The sequence below is a fragment of the Pinus tabuliformis genome, chromosome 4_2 (assembly GCF_031772625.1).
Source record: "Pinus tabuliformis cultivar Carrire ecotype Pingquan chromosome 4_2, CPIR1, whole genome shotgun sequence".
Lineage (NCBI taxonomy): Eukaryota > Viridiplantae > Streptophyta > Pinopsida > Pinales > Pinaceae > Pinus > Pinus tabuliformis.
The window spans coordinates 1,058,739,978-1,058,750,702 of NC_142304.1; the positions used below are offsets into that span (position 1 = coordinate 1,058,739,978).

General features: G+C 37.7%; 2 pseudogenes; one reads left to right on the top strand and one right to left on the bottom strand.

The window, feature by feature from the left end:
• LOC149173241 (phosphoenolpyruvate carboxykinase (ATP) 2-like) overlaps nucleotides 1-6,555 on the top strand; it is a 127,926-nt pseudogene extending 121,371 nt beyond the window's left edge.
• A 1,176-nt stretch (nucleotides 6,556-7,731) lies between these two features.
• On the bottom strand, nucleotides 7,732-10,384 carry LOC149173242 (transcription factor MYB93-like; annotated as a pseudogene).
• Nucleotides 10,385-10,725: the final 341 nt, after the last annotated feature.

Genomic DNA, 10,725 nt, shown 5'->3' on the forward strand with positions numbered 1-10,725 from the left:
CCAGTCAGAAGACGAGGCTAAGAAGCAGTAAGGTTTCCCAACACTTTTTAGGCTTCATCCATATAAGGACAAAGGTGATGAGGATGATTCCCTTCACATAAACTACAGAGAAATTTGACTTTACCCTTTTTCCCATGGACCTTACCATCACTAGTTGAGGGTTTATCACCAGCATGGTCTCTAGATGCAATGACGAACACTGATGTGAGCCTGTAGACCACACTTCCAATACCTTGTGAATACCAAGACAATCTCTAAGAAGGTGGTCACCCTTACAAATCATGCAAGGGAATTTAACTTTGTGAGGTTGATTCAAAGGTTTCTCCCTATTAGTTGCATCCATAACAATGGCTGCTTGGTTGTCCCCATGTTTATTTTTATTCTTCTCAATCTTCCTTTTCTTCTTCTTCTTATCCACCTAGTTAATAACTTGCAGGTTTTCACCAGATGAAGAGGAAGAAGACCGAACAGGAAAAGAAGGCAAAAAGTCAACTTTAGGATCAACTAGAGGTTAATATTGTTCAGGTGGAGGAGAACCTAGTTGAGAAGCAATTTGGACATTCAAAACCATAGGGGTTGAAAATAACCAAATTGAAAAACCAATGGTAAATCTGACAAGGGACAACGTTGCCATATAAGGAGCACCAATATTTCCAAAAGAAGGAAAAGGACCAAGATTCCCATCAGAGGGGTTTCCTTGATTGGTGGACTCAGGAACTGTTGCCACTAGTCTCAACCTAAGAGCCACTAAGGAGTATTTCCACAGGAAGGATGTTGTTCCGTGATAATTAATTGATTTTATCAATTAAAGACACAAACAAAATAAAGGGGTAAGTAGAAAAAAGGGTTTACCAAGCAATTGTGAACTCCAATATACACCTTGGCGAACCAAAGACTTAATGTATGGCAACCAATCTCCTTGAATGTTGTGTTTGGTGTATCATGATATACAAGGCAGCGGACTCAGTTACCTATGGAGGGATAGCAACTTATAAGGTGTTGGGTATGTGTGATATTCTTTCCATGATTACCCCACTTGCAACAACCCCCCCTACTGCCCCCCTACACGGGGTTCGGGGCATCACCCTGGGAATTTTTTTTGGACCCTATATTAGGTGGGTGGAAATACCTATGGTTTTGTGCATGGATTTCACACATGGTTTTGGGCATGATGGTTTTATGTCCATGGTATTTTGTAGATTCGATCAAGGGAACTACGATTATGTTCTAATCCAGGGTTAATGGATTATGGTTTATGGATGCTTCAACATATATATATGTGTGTGTGTGTGTGTGTGTGTGTGTGTATTATAACATTGAAAGGAATATAATGAAAAAGCAATCTGGTAGTCCTGCTTTTGGGATTAAGGGGAAAATATATGTGTATATATGTTTTATGCTCTCATCATTTATTTTCTATTTTTTAGAATTCATATGTAGATAATTTTTGTACGGGATTAAAACCTACATAGGAGACTCCCAAAATATACTCGACAATACGTGGGAGTACAGTCCATAGTAGTGTTGTCTAATGCGTAATCGTTCTATGAGAACGTTCCCATATACTTTTCATGCTTGGAGTGTCATCCGATATATCTAAAGGTACATGGGGAACGATCCTATACACTTCCGTACGTGGAACAAGATTTCACCCTCTGGATGCAACGCTGACAAACATTGACAACTCCTACGTTTAATGACGTTAGGACATGTCTCTAGCCTAGACCTCTAGATGTTTGCATTAATGTTCCAAATGCTCCTTAGGTTAATTGAGATGAATTTTAAAGTTGATCTTGAATTATGTTTCGGTTTCAAGGCTCAAAATCGATGTCACCTGAACACACCTACAATGCAACTAATATGAAAAAAATGGCTCTTTTCATTTTCGATGAAAGTTATCTAGTGTAGGGAAGAAGTGCAAACATTGATGCAATAATCAAATATGCAGCCAACAAGAGCTTCCTAACTAGATCTTTCAACTTCACAATTCCAATGCAACAACCAAAAAGTAAATGAATTTTAATTCACTAAAGTTCACCTACATGATTTTTTTTCTTTTTCCTAAAATGAACAAGGATGCACTTATCAACATTCAACGCCAAGCAATGTAATATATGCTCAATGAAAATCTCAAAAACAACTTTCCATTGCAATGTAATCTAATGAAATTTCCAGAAGTAATGACCAATTTTGAGATGAAGGCTTAACAAATGCAAATGCAAATGCAATTTCTTTTTTGGTTTTCAAAAAGTCTAAAAATGCTTATCAGACAATAAATCAGTAACACATGCAAGCAACAAAACAATAGATTCAATTTACCCGAAGAACTAAAGATTCAACCAAAGTTCATTTTCACTACTTCAACATGGAATGAACTCTTGCAAACCATTAAGAAATTAACAACAATAAGTCAAAATTATATGCAAACAGAGTAGGAGAAAAACTTTAGAGATCAAGACATTCTAGATCTTCTGACAAAAACCCTAAAAATACTCATTTTTTTGGACTAGCGCAGGAAGACAGGGTCTTAAGCACGAATGTAACAAGCATGCACTTACAATGCTCTATTTTTTAGAAGAAAAAAAAATGTGCTATGCTAGAAAAGCTTGGAAAAAAAATGAACAAAGATCCAAGTTTGACACTCTAAAAACCACACCACTCAGAATGCAGATACATAATCAATCAAAGTTACAGATCACTAGGAGGTTGCCTAAACTTATCAAAAGAGACCAAAAACAAAGGGAGGTTTGAAGGATTATGTAGTCCCCAGTATGGTTGCCATTTTGTTGTGAAGGCAATCCTTTCTGTGGACAGAATCGATCCCTCTAGTCCTATGGGAGGATCTAGCAACTACAGAAGACAGCTACATGCAATCTTTCCTAATTCATACTAGAAAATGCAAGCAAAGGAGGGTAAATCTCATACCTCTGTCTGAAGCTAATACCCTTGACGTTGAACTTGACTCTTTGGCTTCCAAGTTCACGATATCCTCTTCGCTGGTGTAGATGAGTTCCTGCAAGAAAGATCAAGTGGAGACAACAAAACTATGCAAAGCATAACATTTCCTAATACAAATTGTGTAACAAATCAAGGAGCATTATAATAAATGGATAATAATTGACACATTTATGGAAAGAAAACATATATTGTATTATTAATAGATGAAAAAGGGAGCATTACAACCAATGAAGCCTTGATGTTGGAAGCCTCCTTCAAGTGAGATTCCAAGTCCAAGCCTTAGCCTTCAAACACCTTTTCTCCTTTGCAAATGGGTAGCATTTGGGCACAATTCAACACTAGGATGGCAACCAACCAACCATTAGTGGATGGTGGACATTTCATTTATAGGGAAGGAGGGGCAGTTGAGAATCCATTAAAAGAGGGAGGAGTTCCACATCTCAAGGGAGAGATCCATGAAAGTAGGATCTAGGATCAAGAATGGGAGGTCTCTTCCAATAATCATTCACCTAAAACCACATCGTCGTTCTCGAGCCTTCTAGTAAGAGAAGCTTCTCCTTATTTTTGGAAAAACTATCTGAAGATGACCAAAGCGGATTTTCCTGATCAAAGTCGTGTTGCCAACACTAGACATGTGTAATGACAGAGGTTACTAGCGCGAGACATCATCTATAGGAAGTGCATTGGGCTTGCAAATGAAGGTTTTTGACAAATTCTTTAGAATTCTTCCAAGGCATTTTTTCTTCCTTTTCTTTAGGGATATTCTTTTGATTTCCACAACATATTATTTGTGACAAGTTTCATCACTTTGCGACACTTGCCACATTGACGACACAAAGTGTGACACTTCATGATATGAGATTGGGAGTGTGACAAAATATTGTATAACAATTGCCTGCACCATTGCCAAACCAACCATCAAGAAGTAAGGACTATATACTCCTCTTCCTACTCCTAGTCGACCTTAAGAATCCATCTCCATGGATTACATGTTAGACCTTCCTTCTACTAAGCATAACAACAACTACGTTTTAATGGTCGTCGACAGAGTCCTTAATATGGCCATTATGGTGGCCTACAAGTAGAGTATCACAACAAAGGCCACTGCTAAGCTCTTCTTTGAGCGGGTACACTTTGGGATCCCACGGTCCATTGTCTCTGATCAGGACAATAGATTCCTAAGTGATTTTTGGTCAAGTCTCTGGTTGATGCTGGATACCAAACTCGTTGAGTACACGGCTTTCCATCCCCAAACTGATGGCCAAACAAAAGTCATCAATAGGATGATCTTACACATTCTATGCATGTACAACTCAAAGCATCCACGCACATGGGATGAAAACCTCCCCTATTGCCAACGCAGCTACAATAGAGCACTCCACAACTCAACGAGCCACAACCCCTTTTAGGTAGGGCTGGGATTTCAACCATTGTGTCCCATTGATGTGGCCATACCAATTGCAGCTACTTAGGCAGATTCAACTCATGTCCAGTCTGAAGCCGACAGGGCTAACAACTTCATTGAGTGCATTCAACACATCAGCTAGTAGGTCCATGATATATTGGATAGAGCCAATGCCAAGTAGAAGCAACACAATGATCAACATCATGTGTCACACAAGTTCTAGGTGGGCGACAAATTTTGGCTACATTTGTAGAAGGAGCGCCTCGCTGGATGCCATCGCAAGTTTCACCCACTCTGATATGGACCATACACCAGCACCAAGGCTACAGTGGACAATTCCTTCGAGCTCAACATTCCACCATTCCTTGGTCTTCACCCAGTGTTCAATGAAGACTGCCTTCAACCATACTTTCCACCATTGTTGGATACATCTGACATTGCAGAACAACTCACACCAATAGAGCTAAACCCAGACTGCATGGAACATGCCACAATTGATCAGATCATGGACACACAAATCAAGAACACTCTCCAATAGAAGATCCAACTATATCAGGTTGTCAAAGCTGGCGAACTCTTGCACCAAGGAAAGTGGCTCACGAGGGACCAAGTTCAACAGACGTTTCCCCATCTCATGGAGGCACTCAACACAATGGGGACCATTGCTTCCTAAGGGGGGGAGGACTGATCCAGGTGGATATTGGTGGCCACCCGCCTATTCCACTTAGACCCCCAACATTGTCTCTTTTGGTTTTTTAGTTTCCTTAATTGTAGCACACTTTACTATTTTTGGCAGTTTTTTGGATCTTGGACTTCCAGAGTCGTTTTGAGGCCCTAAACAATGTTTTTAGGGAAAACAGAGAGACTAAAAAAGCCTCAAACAAATTTGCTTACTTGTTTTTGGCCTTCTTCTTGAGATCTTCGAAACAAGGTATTATGATAGCCAAACAAAGATTGTATGCCAAAGTTACAACCTCGAGAAGTTGATGTACCAATTTACCCAAACGGGACCCACAGTTTTGACGCTTCATCTCCTAGGGTTAGGTTTTTGGATGTTTAGGGTTTTCCATTGTTTCTCAATAATAAATAGGCCTTTGAGCCTCATTGTAACACAGTTCAGAGGCATGTAGCTGCCACATCTCTTCTTAGAGATAAGCTACCATCGCCCGAGCTGGTATATTTCCATTCTGTTTGTAAGCATATTTTAGTATTCTGGTATTAATGAAATGAAATGTATGCTACATTTCTGTATTTATGGTTATATCTATAATTTGTTATGTTCCTATTTAAGTTCAGATCATCATCAGTGGTTACACTGCCTTGGTAAGATTGACTGAGTTTATAGATATGATTCCTTTTTTAATTTCCTTTACATTGTTTGTGTTCTTGAACATTTTCATGATTTCAAGTAGTAGGCATTCAAGAAGGAGTTAAGGATCCATGTGCAACATTTTCTACTTGTTTTGGAGCAGCGTTTCTTATGCTGCATCTAGCCAAATATGCATAAATGCTGGCAGAGAATATGCAGAAGCATGGTACAATGACTTCGTTGGTTAACAATGGGTGGTCTGGTGGGAGGTACTCTCATAGATTCCAACCAAACTTATATGACAAAAATTATATGTAGCTAATTTCTTTGGTTTGGACTATCTTTTACTCTAACATACAGACATTCATGGCTAACTTTTACAAATTATGATTCATCTATGGCGTGGGACAGAGAATCAAGCTTGGTCATACCTGCAGAATCATAGATGTTATAAACAATGGTAGTTTTGCATAATGTAAACTATACATAAACGCCCGTATTTGGCCTGCATATTCCAGATGCTATTGAGGGTATTCCCTCAAAGATATTGCACCCTGAAAACACGGTATGTCATGATGATGGCTTTTGGAGTACATCTCCACATTCTCCATTGTTTTTTTACTTTTATCAGTATTCAGATATTACAATGGTCACAAAATCTATAATTTTCTTTCATTGAGTCCCAAAGTTTCAAGATTTAAAATGGGCTAAAAATATGCACTCTCTTTTGTAGTAGTCTAAATAGGAGACCGTGCAAAAATTGGCAGGTCTCTTTCAGAGCAATTTTTAGAAATTTACAAGTTATAAAATTGGCAACAATAGTAAGCTAACTGAAGAAATCGTTGTAGTTGGGCCACAACAAGCTTTTATAATATCATACTAATTATGGGAATTAATAAAGTTTGATGTGGAGCATAATAGCAATAAGTACTGTTAGAGCATAATAAAATATTACTTTTCAAGTTACCTCAAAGGAAACTTGGAAAATCATATTTTTTTGTATGGTTATCAAGTAGAAAGCAATTTTTTATTATGGGCACATGCTCAAATGTTAGCATTTTTGGCTTTTTCGAAAGGAAATCCTCATATTCTTATTTAATTGATGTAACTCTGTTTCAGAATGAAACTGTTTGTTCTAGGAAGCAATAAAAGATGCATTTCACCTCCACTGATTTATGCCAAACTATAGTTCTATCATATGGTTGAGTTGTAAATAAATTATTTGTTCGTATTGATTTACATTTTCAGTTAATGGTGGTGGGTTTGTTCTAGCCCTAAATGTGTGAAAGATAGTAGACCACATTTGGCCAACTAGACAGTATCACTTATAGCTGCAAAACAAATACTTGTTAAAAGTAGGAAACATATCCAACGATTTTGATCTTTCCTGGCCTTTGTTTTTGTCTTCTTTTTTACAGGAACCAAGCAAGTGAATTGTATAGGAAAAGCATACAAAATTTATGAAGTCATTAGTAAATTATTTACAGATCTTTTTAAAGTGACAATAAGCATAATTTCATTTTTCTCGGTAATTAAGCATAATTTTTCTCCTGTAACTTATGTAACATGCTTTTTTATTGTTGTTGTGCATGTCACCTTAGTTTAAGAATGATATCTATTACATTCCAACCATGTAGACTACAACTTTCATTAACAATACATTTGGTTTGAGGATCACAAATTATCAAAATAACAATCAAAAGGACTTCACATCACCATATTTTTCTACCATAACTTTCCATAGCCATTATGCCTCAATTAGGAAATTCCGGCTGAATATATTCTTGAACAGGTAGCATGATCAAAATCCAGTAGGCATACATAATGACTGATTCCAGGTGGTAAAATGCTACTTGTTCCTTTAAGACGAAAATGTATAATAAACTTTTGCACAGTCCAACATGTATCTAAGAAGTTCTCTCAAGTTCTTCATCATGACATAATATCTCATATGTGTTTTTCCACAGTTTCCAACATTTTATTTCATAAGACCTTCAAATGGTCCATATTTATAAGTCTATAGACAAGAATACACCTTCTCTTCTTTTGGAGATCACATCTACAGAACTTGCAAGAACTCACCATGTTCCTTTTCAAAATACAAAGTTCCTTTCACTTCTACACAAGGAAAATTGATAAAAGTTTGCCCTTCTTCAGGTTGAACCAATGATCTGCCATAGTTACCATTATTGTTGTTGATCACTGAAGAACTGCTTTCATTAGAACCTAGGTCACTAGGGCCACTGAAAATATTTGATCTGGGAGAGCCACAAGCTGGTATCAAAGTTGGAAGTGAATTGGACTTGTGGTCTGGCCACAGGAAATTAGTGTTATGATAAGACATTTCTTCTTTTGTATTAACCGTGTGTCCTTGTAGCATGCAAGGCAACAAATTATGGTCATATTTGTCTTGATATGGCTTCATTTTCTTGTTCTCATTCAATTTTATATTGTTTTCACCATTGAAAACATTACTTGTTTCATTCCGTGATCCGGATTTAAACAGGAACGCAACAAATTACAGAGATAACCATATACACAAAGATGCAGCGGAAATAATACTTCATTTCATTAATGGAAAATACTGAAATATGCTTACAGACAGAAATGGAAATAAACTAGCTAGGGCGATGGTAGCTTATCTCTGAGAAGAGATGTGATGGCTACATGCCTCTGAACTGTGTTACAATGAGGCTCGAAGGCCTATTTATTGTTGAGAAACAATGGAAAAACCCTTAACATTCCAAAACCTAACCCTAGGAGATGAAACGCCAAACTGTGGGCCCCGTTTGGGGGTAAGTTGGTACATCAACTTCCCGGGGTCGTAACTTTGGCATATGATCTCCGTTTGACGCGTACAATAGCTCATTAGAAAGATCTATCCGAGCACTATCATTGTTGGAACGGGCAACACCTCGTGTTGCCCCTGGATTCCCCAAAAAACATCGTTTAGGGCCTCAAAACGGCTCTGGAAGTTCAGGACCCGAAAAACTGCTAAAAATAGTAAGTTGTGCTACAATTAAGGAAACTGAAAATGCTGAGAAAGACAATGGTGGGGGTCCAGGTGGACTTGGCAGGTGGCCACCAATATCCACCTGGATCATTCCGAGAATCATTAATTATGCATGAATCGCTTGGAGGTGCAATGGCACCTTGACCCAACTGCAAATTAGGGGCGGAGTACACACAACCAAGTGCCAAGGAGCACATGTTATCTAAAAATTGAGTAACAAACCCCTCGTGATCTTGGTGCAGTGATAGTCCATCCACATTTCTAGATTGACCTAGAATGCTATAACTCCCAATATATCAGTTTGTCCTTTGAACCAAATGTTGATCCTTGTTCTAAGAGTTAAGTGCTAGTACTAATGAAGGTTGTTGTTGAGCCCAAACATGAGAAGCTAGAGCAACAACTGGATCATCAAATCTGCATGCAACAACAGACCTTGGCAGATTTAGGTCTAGCTGGTTCATGTTTCCATTTTCAACATTCATCATATTGGATGAAGACCTATATGCAACAAGCTTCAAGTAATCTCTAAGCCATCATGCCTCAGCCTCCATCTTTGCATTCTCCCACTATGTCAGGGAAGCAAAGTATTGAGATATCTAGGAAGCAGCAAAGAGGTCAGTTCGTGGTCTATGAGTCATTGGATCGATCCCCATTTGAAGCAATCGTTTCTTCAAATGCGTGTTCCAGTGGTTCTTAATTTCGTCGTCTGTTCTCCTGGCCAGATGAGCAACTATTGTAGAGACCAGAGCACCTAAACATTGAATTTAATATAAAAAAATCCACCAGGATAATCTACCTCAAACATCGTAAGTTATAAAAGTACATGAGAGACATCAAGGTTTGTTTAAAGATTACTTATTTCCAAGAATCGCATGGAGTTGGAGAATTGTCTGTTCTTTTTCAAAATAAAACTTTCCCCGCTTTATATCAGGCCTCAAATAGTTGGTCCATCAAAGCCTGCAACTTTTGCCACACCTAAGCAACCCTGCAACATAGGAACATCACAATTTTCTAAGTGGTATATGATGATAGAACTTCACAAAGCCGAATTTAGAAAAGTACTCATATATAGAAATTCAACCCATAAACTGTATGTGAGTTGTACCCGTGCTAAAAAACAGAAGATCTCCATTACAACTAACTTATATTTGTGCATAACTCCAGATAGGCTCTCTGGGCACACCAACAATCGTAAAAGTGGCTAGGTTGAGGATTAACCTTTCAAAGTCATTTTGTGGTCATTGGTGTATTAGTTAAGGTCCTAATCTAAATTGTTAAAACTTCCGGGTATCACCCACACCTTAGGTTACCTAAAATTAAGATGAATTTATCTTAATTATTCATTCTTGATAATTTAGTTCAAAACCTTGCTAATCTTGGAATTGCACCTGCATTTTGTATGTTAAAACTTCTGGGTATTACCCACATCTTAGGTTTCCTAAAATTAAGATGAAAATATGTTAATCATTCACTCTTTATAACTTAGTTAAGAAATCATATAATCTTGGAATTGCACTTGCATTCTTTCTAACATAATTCGAAAATTAGGGAATCTTTGAACTGCACTTGCAGTCTTGGGTAGGGCACGCCAACTCCCATGACAATGCTTTTGTATGTATTCTACAAGCTTTTGATACTCCTCATGTGTCCAAGGGCCCTTTTTCAGTCCATTCTCGTCACAATAGGGAGCCTTGCCCATATTTTTCAGTCCTGATTCAACAAACATAACATCAAGTTGAGTACAAAAAAAACATTCAAAATCGTATTGCTCTATGAAGTCAATTATGCACGATGTAACTACATAGATTGGCAATTTCAAAAAATCGATACCTCTTCAATGTATGTGTTGAATAAACGATATAGTTCACACATAATTACAGGACATGAATATTAATTTAGTGTTTGATAGAAGGATGAATAGGTATAGTTTCATTGCATTTATATAGGCTAGCCACTTTCCAGTGATCCAAAGTTCACATATCTCTATGTTAACTTGACATAAAGAAGCAACAACAACATAATTTTCATTGCAATTGCAAG